Here is a 14,657-nt window from a genome sequence, read left to right on the forward strand (position 1 = left end):
AGGAAGACTCCCAGAATCTGCTGTTCACAAGACCCCTGGATGCAGGGAAAGACGAGCAAAATCTAATCTAGCTGGATCCCTGCCCCAGCTTTAGGGCAACTTGGTGCTGGGTGGGTGATGTGTGAAATAATGAAACCGGTCACTGCTACTCGGGAGGAAACCAACACTCAGAGCCAAAACAAAGTCAGGGTGTGAGTAAAATGAGTTATAACATGGTTTCCTCTCTTTCCACTACTAAGCATGGTATCACTGAAACCTTAACAGCACTCATAACAGCTGTGGGAAGGGCTAAATGCTGCTTTGTGAGACATTACTTAAAAGAGGGAATGGGGACACAGAAAAGGGAAACAAAATTATAAAACAAAACAAAACAAAAAACAGAACCAAAAACGAACCATGGAAGCGAAGGCACTCCAAACTATATAGATACACTATACATTGCTAGAGTTATTGTTACAATAATACAGGCCGGTACCTACTGTACAGAGTTAAAACTATATGGCTTTAAAAAGCTCGTCTACATTTTGTCTGATTATTAAACAGAATCACTGCCCTGAACAGTAACTTTTTGCTCATTAATAACAGTTCCTGGGTCCACATATTTACATACAAAACAATAAAACTTAAATTTAAAAACATCAAAAGAAAATATAATGTACAAGCTTGAATTTGGTGAGGAGCTTTTTATTATTATTATTATTATTATTATTTACAAAAAGATATTCAGAGACCTGGATCTCACTTGTATAAAAGAGTTCTGGGATCCTGTCATGATCCTTGAGAAAGTAAAATCACCGGACCTCAGCCCTCACACACACAAAATAAAATAAAAATGAGAGAAAAGCGCTTACATTTCCCTCTTCTTCTTCCTCCTCCTCCTCTTTCCATCCTCAGGGAAAAAAAGACACAAAGTGTTTCCTGATATAAGCAGTGATTTTATGGACTTTGGAAAATACTATCCAAGTCCAGAGTAATGTCTGTCTCCAAATCTGTGGCTGGGCATTGTCTTAAAGCACATCCATTATTAGTCACTAACCTGCCTTTTAAATCTTCTATAAATTCTTTTGGGAAACTTATTATCAAAGCCCTATTTCCCTTTATGGGATTCTGCTGGCAAGTTTCATGAATTCAGACTTCTTTCAGATTCTAATTATTATAGCTAATCAAACTAAGAATAGTTGTGAGGGCTTTTTTTGGGGAGGTGTGTGTGTGTGTGTGTGCGCGTGTGTGTGTTTTTCTTTTCTCTACTATGCTATACCCAGAGCTTTCAAACACCCCAAAGAGCATTGCTGAATGAGTGAAAACTAAGATGGCTCATAGTTTTCTTTCTGGGTATCAGTTCATCTCAGCAGGAGGCAACCATCTCTCAGACACCCTATTTGTCAAACAGCAGGGCAGTGGCAGTGCCCATTTCCAGGACTACTAAGAGACTAATCTTCTAAATGAGTTGGAAGGTGAGACATTCAAATCCCTACATGACTTCCTGTAGCAATGAGGAGGGTGAGGGCAAATTGAATCTCGGGAAGAGATAAGCCTCCACCCTTCCTGTCTCCTAGCAGTAACTTTGCAGCCAGCTCTGCTGTTGCTAGTTTATCCTTGGAAGGTGTTTGAGGAAGGGTAGGCAGGAGGGAAGGGGCCATCACTTAAAATGATCTTTAAATGTAAAATACAACTGATTGTGCCTTAAAGAGTCACAGGTCAAGTAATGGCCCATAAGCACCAAGGTGACTAAGGTTCATTTTAGTGAGTATATAAGGCCCACGTGGACACCAAACTCACAAGTATAAAACAGACCAGTTCTGAAAACACTATTTCTACATTGCAAATATAATCCATCTACCCTCCTGGCTTTCTGAGGAATATTGCTTTTACTTCAAAAACAGAGACTTTGATTCTGACATCATTCACTGATACAGAAAGAAAACAGAACAAGATAATTAACTGGAAAAGAAAAAGCATTCTTCTCATGCTTCAATCAGACAATTTTGATATTGTAGACAAAAAATAAAAAAGCAGTATTGAATATATGTATACATGTATATATATAATATATATACACACATTTATATAATCAGCTTTCCTATAAGTCAGCAGGTACAAGTACTTTTTATATAATTTTGATGCCTAGTTTATTAATATTTTTACCATTTTAATATCATAATGGCGTATCTGACATGCATCAATAAATAAAATTAAAAAAGCATGAGGTTAAAAAAGGATGAAATTAAATATAGATTCTAGATTTGGATTTAAAATTAGAACTATGTATAGAATGTGGCAATTTGCAAGCTCAACTTTCAATAAAAAATTATGAAAAATAAACCAGTAGACTGTTACAGTTCACATTATAAACTATAGTGTCCTCTCATGGTGTATCTTTGCAAGGGAAGCAATTTCAGAGCAAAACCTGGAAAAATATATTCACAGTGGCCATTTGCCAGAGCCCCTCAGCTGTCCCCTTCCCATAGGACACAGTTCATCACCTGCTTTTCTCTTCTGCAGACCAGACTGGCTCACCTAACTTTATTTTTCCTTTAGCTTTTCTAGATCACTACTTGAAAGCTAGGCTGAGATTTGGCAGTGAGCCTCCAGTCAGCCAAACAAGCATCCTCTTGTCCAGCTAATAGAGCTAAACTCTGGCTTGCTTCTTCTCATCTGACAACTTTCTATCATGTGTGACACTGTAGGTTTCTCTCACCCTGATGTAAGAGCAAAATTAAAAAAAAATAAGCAACCCCCCTGAAAACATTCCACGTGTAGCTCCAAACTTGAAAGTTAATTGCCTCCCTTGGTGATGGATGTGACACATTTCATATTATATCTGCCACACCCACCCCAACATGCCAAAGGCAATTCTTCAAATACCCTAGGATATGGATTAATTTTACAAGCAACACTGAAGCCCCCAATGAATTACACCTGCTAAGCTCCCAACCAAATTCAAGCTGTGCACTATACCAATGTCTGACACTTTGACTGAAAAAAAGAAAAGAAAGTTCCCCAAACTTCAGCACAGAACAGTTTTCTTCTTTTGTGGAAGGGGGCATGAGGCAAGAGTCCTGCTTTTAGAGTACATAACAGCAGACTTTTCATAAAAAAGATTGTCGTGGGAGTTATTTTATGTTCTATTGCTCCGTTTGTCCCCTCCCCACGACCCCTCCCGAACCCCTGGAAATCCCTCAAAGTGAGAATACAATGAAACTGGTTTGTATTTATAGATATTTTACAAGGTTAAATAAGAACAACAATAATAAAAAATTGAACTCTAAAATGAACAAGGTTTTTTTTTCTCTTTAATTTTCTTTCCCAACGTGACCAGTGTTGCTGAGTGAAACCCAAGTGGCCGGCGAGCTTTCCCGCATAGCTGGCTGCCTGGTGCTGGTTCAGGTGGAGTTGGAGGCTGAAGCTGATGCTGCGTTATTGGTCTGTCCTCGGTCTCCTGCATTAGCATCTGCAATAAGAGTTCCCAAAAGAGAAAGCATGAGCAATGCTGCTTGCAGAGAACTTTTAAATAGGCTGATGAGACAGGCACTGATGAGATGCATGCTGCCCCCCAGGCTGCTCGGGCGGTAGGGAAATCTCAATTCCATATTCTTAGATTAGCCTACCAATAAAAATGATTCTTGGTCTTCACGGAGAGAAAGTGTCTCTGAGTAATGTAATAGTTGGGAACTTGGCAAATACTTGTGTTTCTGTGTCTCAGTTTCCTTATCTATAAAATGAAGGGATTGGGCTAGAGTCTGAGGTCTCTATTAGGTCTAAACTGGGAGTAAGGAGCAGATTATCAACACTCACACTGAGTCTAGCTTATTTAAAATTAACCAGTAATGGATGCATACCAAAACCTGTGGAAAGACTGTGAAGTTACCAAAAAACAAAAAAGTTACCATATTTAAGTGAGTAGAGATGTCTAAAAAGTCCTGAGAGTCACCCATCAATGACAGGAAGGAGCACCTCAGGTGAATTAGGCTCATCTACTTGCTTTCAAAGTAGAGTCAGCTCTCAATTACTCATTTTAATTGGAGTTAGGGACAACAGAAATCCACATTTCTCATACTCATTAAGCCAACACAGTAAACTGTCCTAGAGTTGATGGCTTGGGACTAAGTGTACTTTGCAGTATCTTGGGGAACTGACTGACCAGAAAACACACGAAATTTTATGTATGTTTAAAAAAAGATCCAAAGAGCTAATTGTCTTCCCTGATATCAGAAACTATTATGATTTTATCAGTGGAAATGACATTGCAGACTAGGCAGCAACATCTGCTTTGTTGTTGCCCCCACAGGGTTACAGGGCCTTTCCATCTGATTATTTCAACAGTTCACATGTACTGTCTTCCCCTTTAGAATGTGAGTTCCTTGAAGGCAGGGGCTGTCTTGCTTTTCTATTTGTATGTTAGTGACTATAGCAAGGTGTTTTTGCACACAGTAAGTGCATGATAAATGCTTCATTCATTCAGTTCTCTCCTCTGAACTACATAGTACCCAATACTTCCTTTTCCTTCCCATTTGCATAATACTTTGCAATATAATCACAGTATATGTTTTATCTTCCCTACTAGACTATAAACTCTTTCAAGGGCAAGAAGAACCCGATCATATTTGTCTTTGTATCCACCAGATCACCTGGCACAGTGACTTGTAGATAGCAAGTGTCAAATAAAGATCTGAATTGAAAAACATTCTAAAAGACACGGCTGGACAACTGTGGTACCCAAGATGCTTGACTAACTTTTGGAATTCTAGATGGGCTGTTTTCTTCTGCATCTACTTTTTTTTTTTTGGCTAAGCAATGGGGTTAAATGACTTGTTTGGGCTCACACAGCTAGTAAGTGTCAAGTGTCTGAGGCCAGATTTGAACTCAGGTCCTCCTGACTCCAGGGCCGGTGCTCTATCCATTGTTCCACCTTGCTGCCCCACTGCATCTACTCTTGTTGTTGCACTGATATCACACTCCAAGGTCCAAGAGTATGCTGCTGGCAACATTGGAAACTGTCCAAAGACAGGGTGTTTATTATTTGCTGAAGTTGGAAACAGGAGATGAAGGCTATACTGGTATTCCTGGAGACTTTGGCTGGCAACTACCTTATACTTGTTTGTGTTTTCTTAGGTTCTTCTCACCTGGCAAGAAATTTCTTCGCATGATAACAAAAACTTTTAACACTTTGAGCAGTAAAATTTAACACAGAGGCTGACCCCCACCCCTTGAGGTGGGGTTAATATGGATCAAGAAGAGATACTGGTCAAGGCTGGAGGCTATTGGAACTTACTCACCAGACTCTCAAAATACAGGGGTTATTCTACTCTTTGAGTTATGACCTCTTCATGAAGACCTTGGTTGGTCCATGAGCTCATTTTCATAACATAATGACCTGGGACCCTGCTCCAATACTGGTAGTATCCTCAGACTTCTCAATTATGCCTGTTCCTAACGACTTTAATCCCATTTCTATTTGGAGGATGTGCATAATTCTTGAGATTCAACAACTACTTCATCCTTTATTGTCAAAATCCTTGTTGTCCTATGTTCTAAACAAATCTAGTTTATACAAACTCTTCAATGGAACCTTCCTAGATACTTTGATCTTCTTCATACTCTAGTGAAATGTAGATCTGGATGCTGTGATGTCGGGACAAATAAATTAGGGTCAAAGAATCTATGGAACTGAATAGAGTTTTAACTACGTAGACTGGATTTGGAGACACAGAAGCCCTGGCTCCAAATCCTGTCTCTCTCACTTAATACTTGTATGACTCTGGCCAAGTAACTTTACCTCTCTGGCCTCCAGTTTCCTAATACGTTAAATAGAGGGGGTTAGTCCTTATGGTTTCTTCTAACTTTAAAATCTTTAGCTGTGTGACAAGGAGTTGATTCAATAGGAAAGTGCACAGCTTATTCCCAGGTTACATTTTCTGCTGACATAGGACTTCCTCCTCGAAGTCGGGGTCATTAGCACTCTTTGATGGTGAATGGATAACAATGTCTACTATTTAATTAATTTACTTCATTATTTCAGGTAATGATTCTTGGGCTTCCATGACTATATCTGAATATGTCTTGGTTTCATCTTTCCACTGAATTTGAGAGTGATGTATCCTGTCCTACTTCTAGTAATTTTCCAGTGGTCTTCAGAGTTCCCTTCATCAAATGACCTCTCTTCAATTACTTTTCTGAACACAGCTATCAAACAAGCCCTTTTCTGTAGAGTACATTTCACAGTAATAACAAGCACAGTTTATGTTAAAATTAATGAAATCCTACTACACACTTTATAATTGAAGAACTGCCTCAAAAAAATCTCATTTATTTATACTGACAATTCATGTACTGGATAATCATGTCAATCTTTGGTTGGATAAGGGATGTTAAACCTTCATATGTAGTAAGATACTAGATATAAATCCGCCTGAAACTTGATCTATTTTAGGGAAGGACACAGTAATTATCTAATTAACAGTAATCTTACACTATCTAGAGCAAACTAATAAAGTGTTTTTTGATTTTCAGAATAAAATATTTGAAATGCAATTTGTAAATATTTCTTTACCTACCCAAGGCAGTTCTGTGAGCTGCGTCATTCTTGAGTGCTTGACAAAAAGATTTATTGATTAGTGGGAATTTAGCACACACGAACACTGCCCCGGCAACACTTTACCCTCTTGTTCTAATCAGTCCCTTCTCTCACAATACAGGCTGAAACTGAGTTAGGTAAACATCTTCAAAAAAAGCTTGTTTTATCTACATTAAATTTGCTTCTTGTTCAAATCTTGCTCAGCAATAAATGGAACAGAAATTCTTTTATGTGACCAATATCTCACACCATATACCAAGATAAGGTCAAAATGGATACATGATTTAGACACGAAGAGTGATACTATAAGCAAATTAGGAGAGCAAGGAATAGTTTACCTGTCAGATTTATGGAGAAGAATTTATGACCAAGCAAGAGATAGAGAACATTATGAAATGCAAAATGAATAATTTTGATTACATTAGATTAAAAAGTTTTTGCACAAATAAAGCCAATGCAACCAAGATTAGAAGGAAAGGAGAAAGCTGGGAAATAATTTTTATAGTCAGTGTTCTGATAAAGGTCTCATTTCTCAAATATATAGAGAACTGAGTCAAATTTATAAGAATACAAGTCATTTCCCAATCGATAAGTGGTCAAAGGATATGAACAGGCAGTTTTCAGATAAAGAAAATAATGCTATCTAATAGTCATATAAAAATGTTCTAAATCACTATTAATTAGAGAAATGAAAATGAAAACAACTCAGGTACCACACCATACCTATCAGATTGACTAATATGAGAGAAAAGAAAAATGATAAATGTTGGAGAAGATGTGGGAAAAATGGGACAATGCATTGTTTATTGGAGTTGTGAACTAATCTAAACATTCTGAAGAGCAATTTGGAACTATGCCCAACAATCAAACTGTGATCTAGCAATACCACTACTAGGTGTGTATCCCAGAGATTTAAAAAAAACAAACAAACCCAGAAAAGGACCTACACATACAAAAATATTTATAGCAGCTCCTTTTGTGGTGGCAAAGAATTGGAAACTGAGGGGATGCCCATCAATTGGGGAATGGCTGAACAACTTGTGGTATATTAATGTAATGGAATATTATTGTACCATAAGAAATGATGAGCAAGCAGACTTCAGAAAAACCTGTAAAGACTTGTATGGTCTGATGCTGAGTGAAGTGAGCAGAATGAGGAGAACATTGTACAAAGTAACAGTAACACTGTATGATGATCAACTATAATTGACTCAGCTCTTCTCAGAAATACAGTGATCCAAAACAACTCCAAAAGATTCATGATGGAAAATGCTATCCACATCCAGAGAAAGAACTATGGAGTCTCAATGCAGATGGAAGCATGTTATTTTCATTTTGTGTGTGTGTGTGTGTGTGTGTGTGTGGCTTTTCCCTTCTGTTCCATTTCTTCTTTCACCTGACTTATGCGCAAATGTTTCCATGATTGCACATATATAACCTATATCAAATTGTCTGCTGTCTTGGGGAGGGGAGGGGAAAGGAGAGAGGGAGAAAAATATGGAACTCAAAATCTTATGAAAATGAATGCTGAAAACTATCTTTACATGTAATTGGAAAAAATGAAATACTATTTACAAAAAAAATTCTTCTATGCTAGGAAGCACTGGCATGATTTGCTCATCTGCCACACCAACGGTATCTTATGAGGTGTTTTATTTATAAGTAAAGAGTTTTGAAGGTCTTTTTATGCTATATTTTTTCCAAATGACAAACACAAGCCTTTTAAATGAGTATGGGACCAAAAACAAATTCTACTTTTAAGCATTTCATTCTAAACCACTGAAAAATGGAATCAAACTCCATAGGTTTAGACTTTGGTAATAATCTCCTCTGAAATATACCCTAGTCACTTGAGGAGAAAAATTCTGGTTGCTGATCAACCTTGCTGATCATTTTGCCTACATAGGAAGGAACATGTGCTTTTATAGCTCAATTTTTTGACTGAAGGTCAGCACACAGTATATATGCTTTTGGTGAGGCAATTGGGCTTAAGTGACTTGCCCAGGGTAACACAGCTGGTATCAAGTGTCTGAGTTCAGATGTGAACTCAGGTCCTCCTGACTCCAGGGCTGGTGCTCTATCCACTGTGCCACCTAGCTGCCCCTAGATTCCCTATTCTTAAAGAAGATATAATTATGGGACAGGAAAACAAAAGAAGAAAGGATTCTTAGTACTGCAAATTTTACCATTCAACAGATAACCTTCATTCACTGATTATGATGAAACACAGAAACCATCCTAGTGCAGGCCCTTATTACCTTTTGCCACAGCCTCCTAACTGATCTCTGGGACCAGTCTCTTCTTTGCCCTAATCCATTTTCAACACAGCTGCCAAAGTGATTTCTGTAAAGTGTAGAATTCATGATGTCACTCCCTTACTCAAACTCTAGTGGTTCCCCATTACCTCCAGGATTAAAAATAAACTCCCGTTTGAAATATAAAGCCCTTCACACAATGGCTGTATCCTAGCATTCCAGCCTTGCTACCTATCACTCCCTTTCCCACACTCTCCAGTTCTGTCAAAATGTCTTTCTCAGACATGGCACTAAATCTTGGGTCTCCACGTTTTTGCACTGGTTGTCTCCTTCCTGTTTCCTCCCCCTCCCTGCCTCCCGATCTATAATGCATGCTTTACTTTTTCCTTCTCCATCTTAGACTCCCTAGGTCCCTTCAAGTCTCAGTTCAAGTGCCTTCTTTTACACGAAATCTTTCCTAATCCTCTCCAGCTGTAAGTCCCCCCCCAATCCATTACATAGTATATGTGTGTGTGTGTGTGTGTGTGTGTGTGTGTGTGTGTGTGTGTGTACATGTTGCCTCTTCTCTCTAGAGCAATCATAGGCTCTTTGAGAGCAGGGTCTGTTTGCTTTTGTATCCCCAATGCCTGGTACAGTCCCTTGCATGGAGGATGTGCCTAATAAATACTTACTGACTGAGTGATTGGTTGATGTGCCTTTTAGGTGATTAAGCAGACTTTCATTTAGGGCTTAAACTGGAAGTAAAAGCTATGCTCCTCAATGTGATCACAAAGCTCATGCTTAGTCCATTCCATTTTATATCTTTGAAAGATACTATCTCTATAAATTAAGACTGTTAACTCTAAGATAAGAAAAATTGTTGACAAGAGCACTATTTTATATTTTTTAAGTATGACTGTGCTAAAGTACCTATATATTTGTACAGAGGGTTACAAACTGGTCTGGGAATAATTCCAGTTATTATTTAATTTACTTGGCTCAAAACGAATCTTTAATAACAGTTTCCCTCCTTTGCATGAGGCTAAAGAAAGCAAAGCGTTGCTCATTTATAGGGGGAGCTGACACCACTGTACCCCAGAGAAAATGGGAAAAAATAAATTAAATTACCTCCTTAGGTAAGACCATCCTTATGAGATATATAGTGGCATAGAACCAATGATAAAATATACATTAAAGCCTCCAAATACAAACTCCTTCTACATATATATATATATATTTACATACACACATACATATATATGTGTATATGCCTACACATACAAAGATCATAGATTTAAAACTGGAAGGGGTCTCAGAAGCCATCTAGTCCAGTCCCTCATTACAAATGAGGAAACTGAGGCCCAGGGAGGTTAACATTCATATTCTCATGCACATTCACCCAGACAAGGAGCATGGTATAGTATAAAAGATATTGGATTTGAATTCAGAAGATATGGGCTTGAATCTCAGCTCTGCTCCTTACTATGTGGGGCATGTCTGGCAACTCTTAACACTTGTAGGCCTCCGGTCCTTCATCAGTAACATTAGTAACACTCCTGGCTCCCTCTCCTGCTCTTGGGCGACTCTTTCAGAGTCCATCAAAGATGGAATGGTGGGGTAAGACTCACCAAGGCAGCGTTCTTCTCAGCCTTTCCTCCTTCCCTTGGACTGCCTGACGGCTCACAGGGCTTGCACAAGATGGGAGTCAATAATTCTATTCCTTCTCATGAGAGAGAGGACCATGGGTCTTAATATCTATCCTGCCTCTATAACTTGCAATGTTTCCAAGTCAAGAAGACTTTGGTTCAAGTGCCTCCTCTGGGTGACCCTAAGTAATTCTAACTTCTTACTGCTCCAGACAACCCTAAGACTCTAAGATGAAGGAGAGGCACTGACTTTTATTGGTGGAGGAAGATTCTTTACTTGGGAGTTCCCTATACCAGTGAAATCACAGGTCCAGTTCCTATCTCTATTTCTGGAATTTAAAACTTAGGTAACTTCAGAAAGACATACAGAATTACACTGAGAGATCTGAGACAGACACACTCCTTCCACATACACCAGAATGGACAGGCAGATGGACAAAGACTCACAATGAAGACAAAAATCACACAACACATAAGTATCAATTAGCAGTGATGACTAAGGTACTATCTTTTTTTTTTAAATTTTAACATTTTTATTTAAAGTTTTGAGTTTCAAATTCTATCCCTCCCTCCCCTACTCCCTCCCTGAGATAGTAAGCAATCAGATACAGGTTATACATGTCCAACCATGTAAAATATTTCCATATTGGCCATTTTGCACAAGAAGACTAGAATAAAAGAAAAAAAATGAAAGAAAGTGAAAAATAGCATGCTTCAGTCTGTATTCAATCAATATTAGTTCTTTCTCTGGAGGTGTATAGCATGCTTCAACATTAGTCCTTTGGAATTGTCTTAGATCATTGTATTGCTTAGAATAGCTAAGTCACTCATAGTTCTTCATTGAACAATACCGTTGTTATTGTGTACAACGTTCTCCTGGTTCTGTTCCCTTCACTATGAATCAGTTTATATAAGTCTTTCCAGGTTTTTCTGAAATCATCCTGCTTGTCATTTCTTATAGCACAATAATATTCCATTACAATCATATACTACAGCTTGTTTAGTCATTCCCCAAACGATGGGCATCCCTTTGATTTCCAATTCTTAGCCATAAGGTACCACGTTAATCATTGTGGGCCCCATCCTTGCTCTTAAGGAGCTTATATTCCAATAGGGAAGATATAAACATGTAGAACATTAAATATTGACAGAAAGAAATAAACAACAGTCAGCATAATGACAGAGAATATTTTAAGTTGTGATACAAAGAAAAAAAATAAGAGATTTGGAATGAGAAGATGTGGGTTCGAGCTGTGGTTCTGCCACTTTCTGTGTGATTTTGAGTAGATTATTTAACTTTTCTGGGTCTCAGGTTAAATATTTATAAAAAGGGGTAGTAATACTTTTCAATATCTATCTCATTAGTCAATTATGGTGGCCAAATGGGGCAATATATGTAAAATATTTTGTTAACAAAATAATATAAATCTCTGTGTGTGTGTGTAAGGGAAGCAGTACAGTAAGTAGACTGAGCCTTGGAAAATTTGCTTTGCTAGTTATTATCTGTGACTGTGGGCAAGTCACTTGACCTCTCTGGGCCTCAGTTTCCGTATAATGGGTATGCTTCTACTCCTACTTCCTATTACACATGGTTGTTGTAAGAGAAGTTATATGTAAATTGTAAAAATACTACAGAAATATGAGCAATTATCATTATTACCAAAGGATACACAATGACTGAAGAGATGGTAAGAGCTAAATGCTCTCAGTGAGGTTCAAGTCACCAGGTCCAAAAGTACATTCCAGGGCACTGAAAGAACTTGCAGATGTGACTGATGAATTGTTGTTGGTGATTTCTGAAAAATTGTGGAGAATGGAAGAGGAGCTTCAGGAATAGAGGCAGGTATAATGCACTACTTTTCAGAAAGGGGAAGAATACGGACTAGATTCTTCTAGGCCAGTGTGACTTTGACTTTGGTTCTTGGCAAAATTCTAGAGTGTTCTATTGCAGGGATGGCACCAATCTGAAAGGTCTGGCTACCATGTGGGATAGTGTATAAGAACAGGGTGGAATTGTGGGCTCATTCCAATAAGATAAAATTTTATTGGGTAAGTATAAAACTCTAATATTAAAAAAATTACTCACACTTGTGTAGGACAGAGCAGATGTGGCTAAACATCAATTCATGTGAATAGAATGTGGGGACTGTAGTGAATTGTAAATTCAGTGACGAGTCAGCAGGGTGACATGACATCCAAAAAAATGAGTATGAAATTAAGTTCCATTAAAATAAGTATCGTTCAGAAAAACAGATGTGAGAGGCCCACTGTGCTGTGCCCTAGACTGTACACACCTCTGCTGTCAGGCAAGTGCACATTTTAGGAAAGATGGCAACAAGATAGTTTATACAAACTAGGGTACCAGGATGGTGAGGGCACTACAAACCATGCTGTGGAAGTTTAAGGATATGTGAATATTTAGCCAAAAAAAAGAAAACTTGGGGGAAATATGAAAGCTGTCTTTAAATATGTGAAATATCCCTTGTGGAAGAGGGATTAGATTTGTCCTGCTCTGTCCTAGAGGAGATAACCAAGAAGTAATAAGGTATGGATTTTGGTAAATTGTACTGAAACAAACAAACCAAAAAACCTATCTAAAAATAAGAGCTGTTCAAAAGTGGAATGGAAGGCCTCAAGATAGTATGTTCTCATTTTGGAGGTCTTCTAGCAGATTCCTACTTCAGTCAGAGGATGAGAGGTCTCTTCCAATTTGGGGACTCTATGATTAATTGCTAAGGGAATCATATAGAAAATGAATACTAAAAGAGGTCATAGGAGACAGAAGGATCACTGTGCGCTAATGTGGCTTGGGGAGGCTTAATGGAAAAAGAGGGAGTTGAGCTTGAAGGAAGAATAAATCATAAACCCACATGCAAATAAACAGATGCAGACAATGGCATACAGATAGGAGACTACCCCTTGTTGACTGTCTGTGAGCTTTAATTGAGCCCTTTCAATGCTGTTTTGTCAGTTTAAATAGAGCTGGTCCTATAATTGAGTGCATATTAGCCTGAGTGCTTTTCCTTTTTTTTTGTAGATTCCTAGACATAAACATATTCTGATGTTCACTGAGGAAACGGGAGTAAAATGAGTCAAAGAGTTTTTGTGAGAGAGGCCCCAAGACTGAATCCTGGCCCCCAAAGTGGTTAGTTACAAGAGTTAAAAAATGATTTCTCCTTTTATATTTGTGAAGAAATGTCACATGGCTCTTTTTTTTTTTCAAGTTAATGATTAGACCCTTACACAGACCAAACACTTAAATCTCTCTCTCTCTATCTCTCAATGGCATATCAGGTGGGACTATAACTATAATGCTCTACAGTATAACAGTTCTAGAATTCTGGACCTATTCTGCTAGCAGAGTAGATAACTTGAGAATTCTCCTTAGATTTGAGCTATCTCACTTTCTCATCTGGTTACTTTTTTTAGGCTTGTTGTCTCATCAGGAAGCCAAGTTACCTTCTCATTTTACCTCAAATTACTGTGACTTTTGACTTCTCCAAGAATTTACATCCTCCTCCAGATTTACATTACTTCTGCAGGTACCTCTTCTCTCCTCTCTGGCAAAAGAGAACTTTTAACAGTCATAGAGTCCTTGTTTCTGTTGGGACACCTGGAGATCCCTCCCTTTATGGTCTTCCTGACTTATAATACTATCCTGAATGGTGTAGTTCCACAAGGAGGAACTTTGTGTGTTCCAATAACCCTCTGATCTGGTAGATGCCAGCTTTCACCAACATGCATTACATTACAATCCAAATATAATTCTAGGTTACTCTTGCGTTATGCCAATCCTTCTTTTCCTCTTTGTCTCCACTGGCCAGTAGCTCTTTTGGTCTATGTCCATAACTACTGCTAGTTACTCTTTTCCAGAAGGGCTATGTGGTTGTATTGTCCTTCCCTCAGTGTCTTAATTATGTACGTGTGTGTGTGTGCATGCGCACACATGTGTGTTTGTCTGTTTCCAATATCCCATCTATCTGCTTTTGTCATTTGACTCTTGTTCCTCGACACACACGGTTCCCTAGTAGGGCATTGTAGATGCCTAGGTCTCTCTCCAAGGAATGGAGGTCATGTCAGTATGGAATCCCTTTCTCCTTGTTTCTTGGTTCACCTCTCTCATGCTAGCTCTTCTGAGTCTTTGTTTACTCCCCAGGAATTCTTGGCGCTCCCCTCCTTGAGATTTGACTCTATGACCCAACC

General features: G+C 38.4%; 1 long non-coding RNA gene across 1 annotated transcript; it reads right to left on the reverse strand.

Annotated features, from left to right (window-relative positions):
- Positions 1 to 6: 6 nt before the first annotated feature.
- Positions 7 to 14,012, reverse strand: LOC114032880. Its single transcript, XR_003567888.1, has 3 exons — positions 13,927 to 14,012; positions 12,115 to 12,250; positions 7 to 3,451 (listed from the first exon to the last, which is right to left on the reverse strand). It is a non-coding gene; the product is annotated as an uncharacterized LOC114032880 (long non-coding RNA).
- Positions 14,013 to 14,657: the final 645 nt, after the last annotated feature.

The sequence above is a fragment of the Vombatus ursinus genome, unplaced genomic scaffold (genome assembly GCF_900497805.2).
Source record: "Vombatus ursinus unplaced genomic scaffold, bare-nosed wombat genome assembly UNPS02005712.1, whole genome shotgun sequence".
Taxonomy (NCBI): Eukaryota; Metazoa; Chordata; class Mammalia; order Diprotodontia; family Vombatidae; genus Vombatus; species Vombatus ursinus.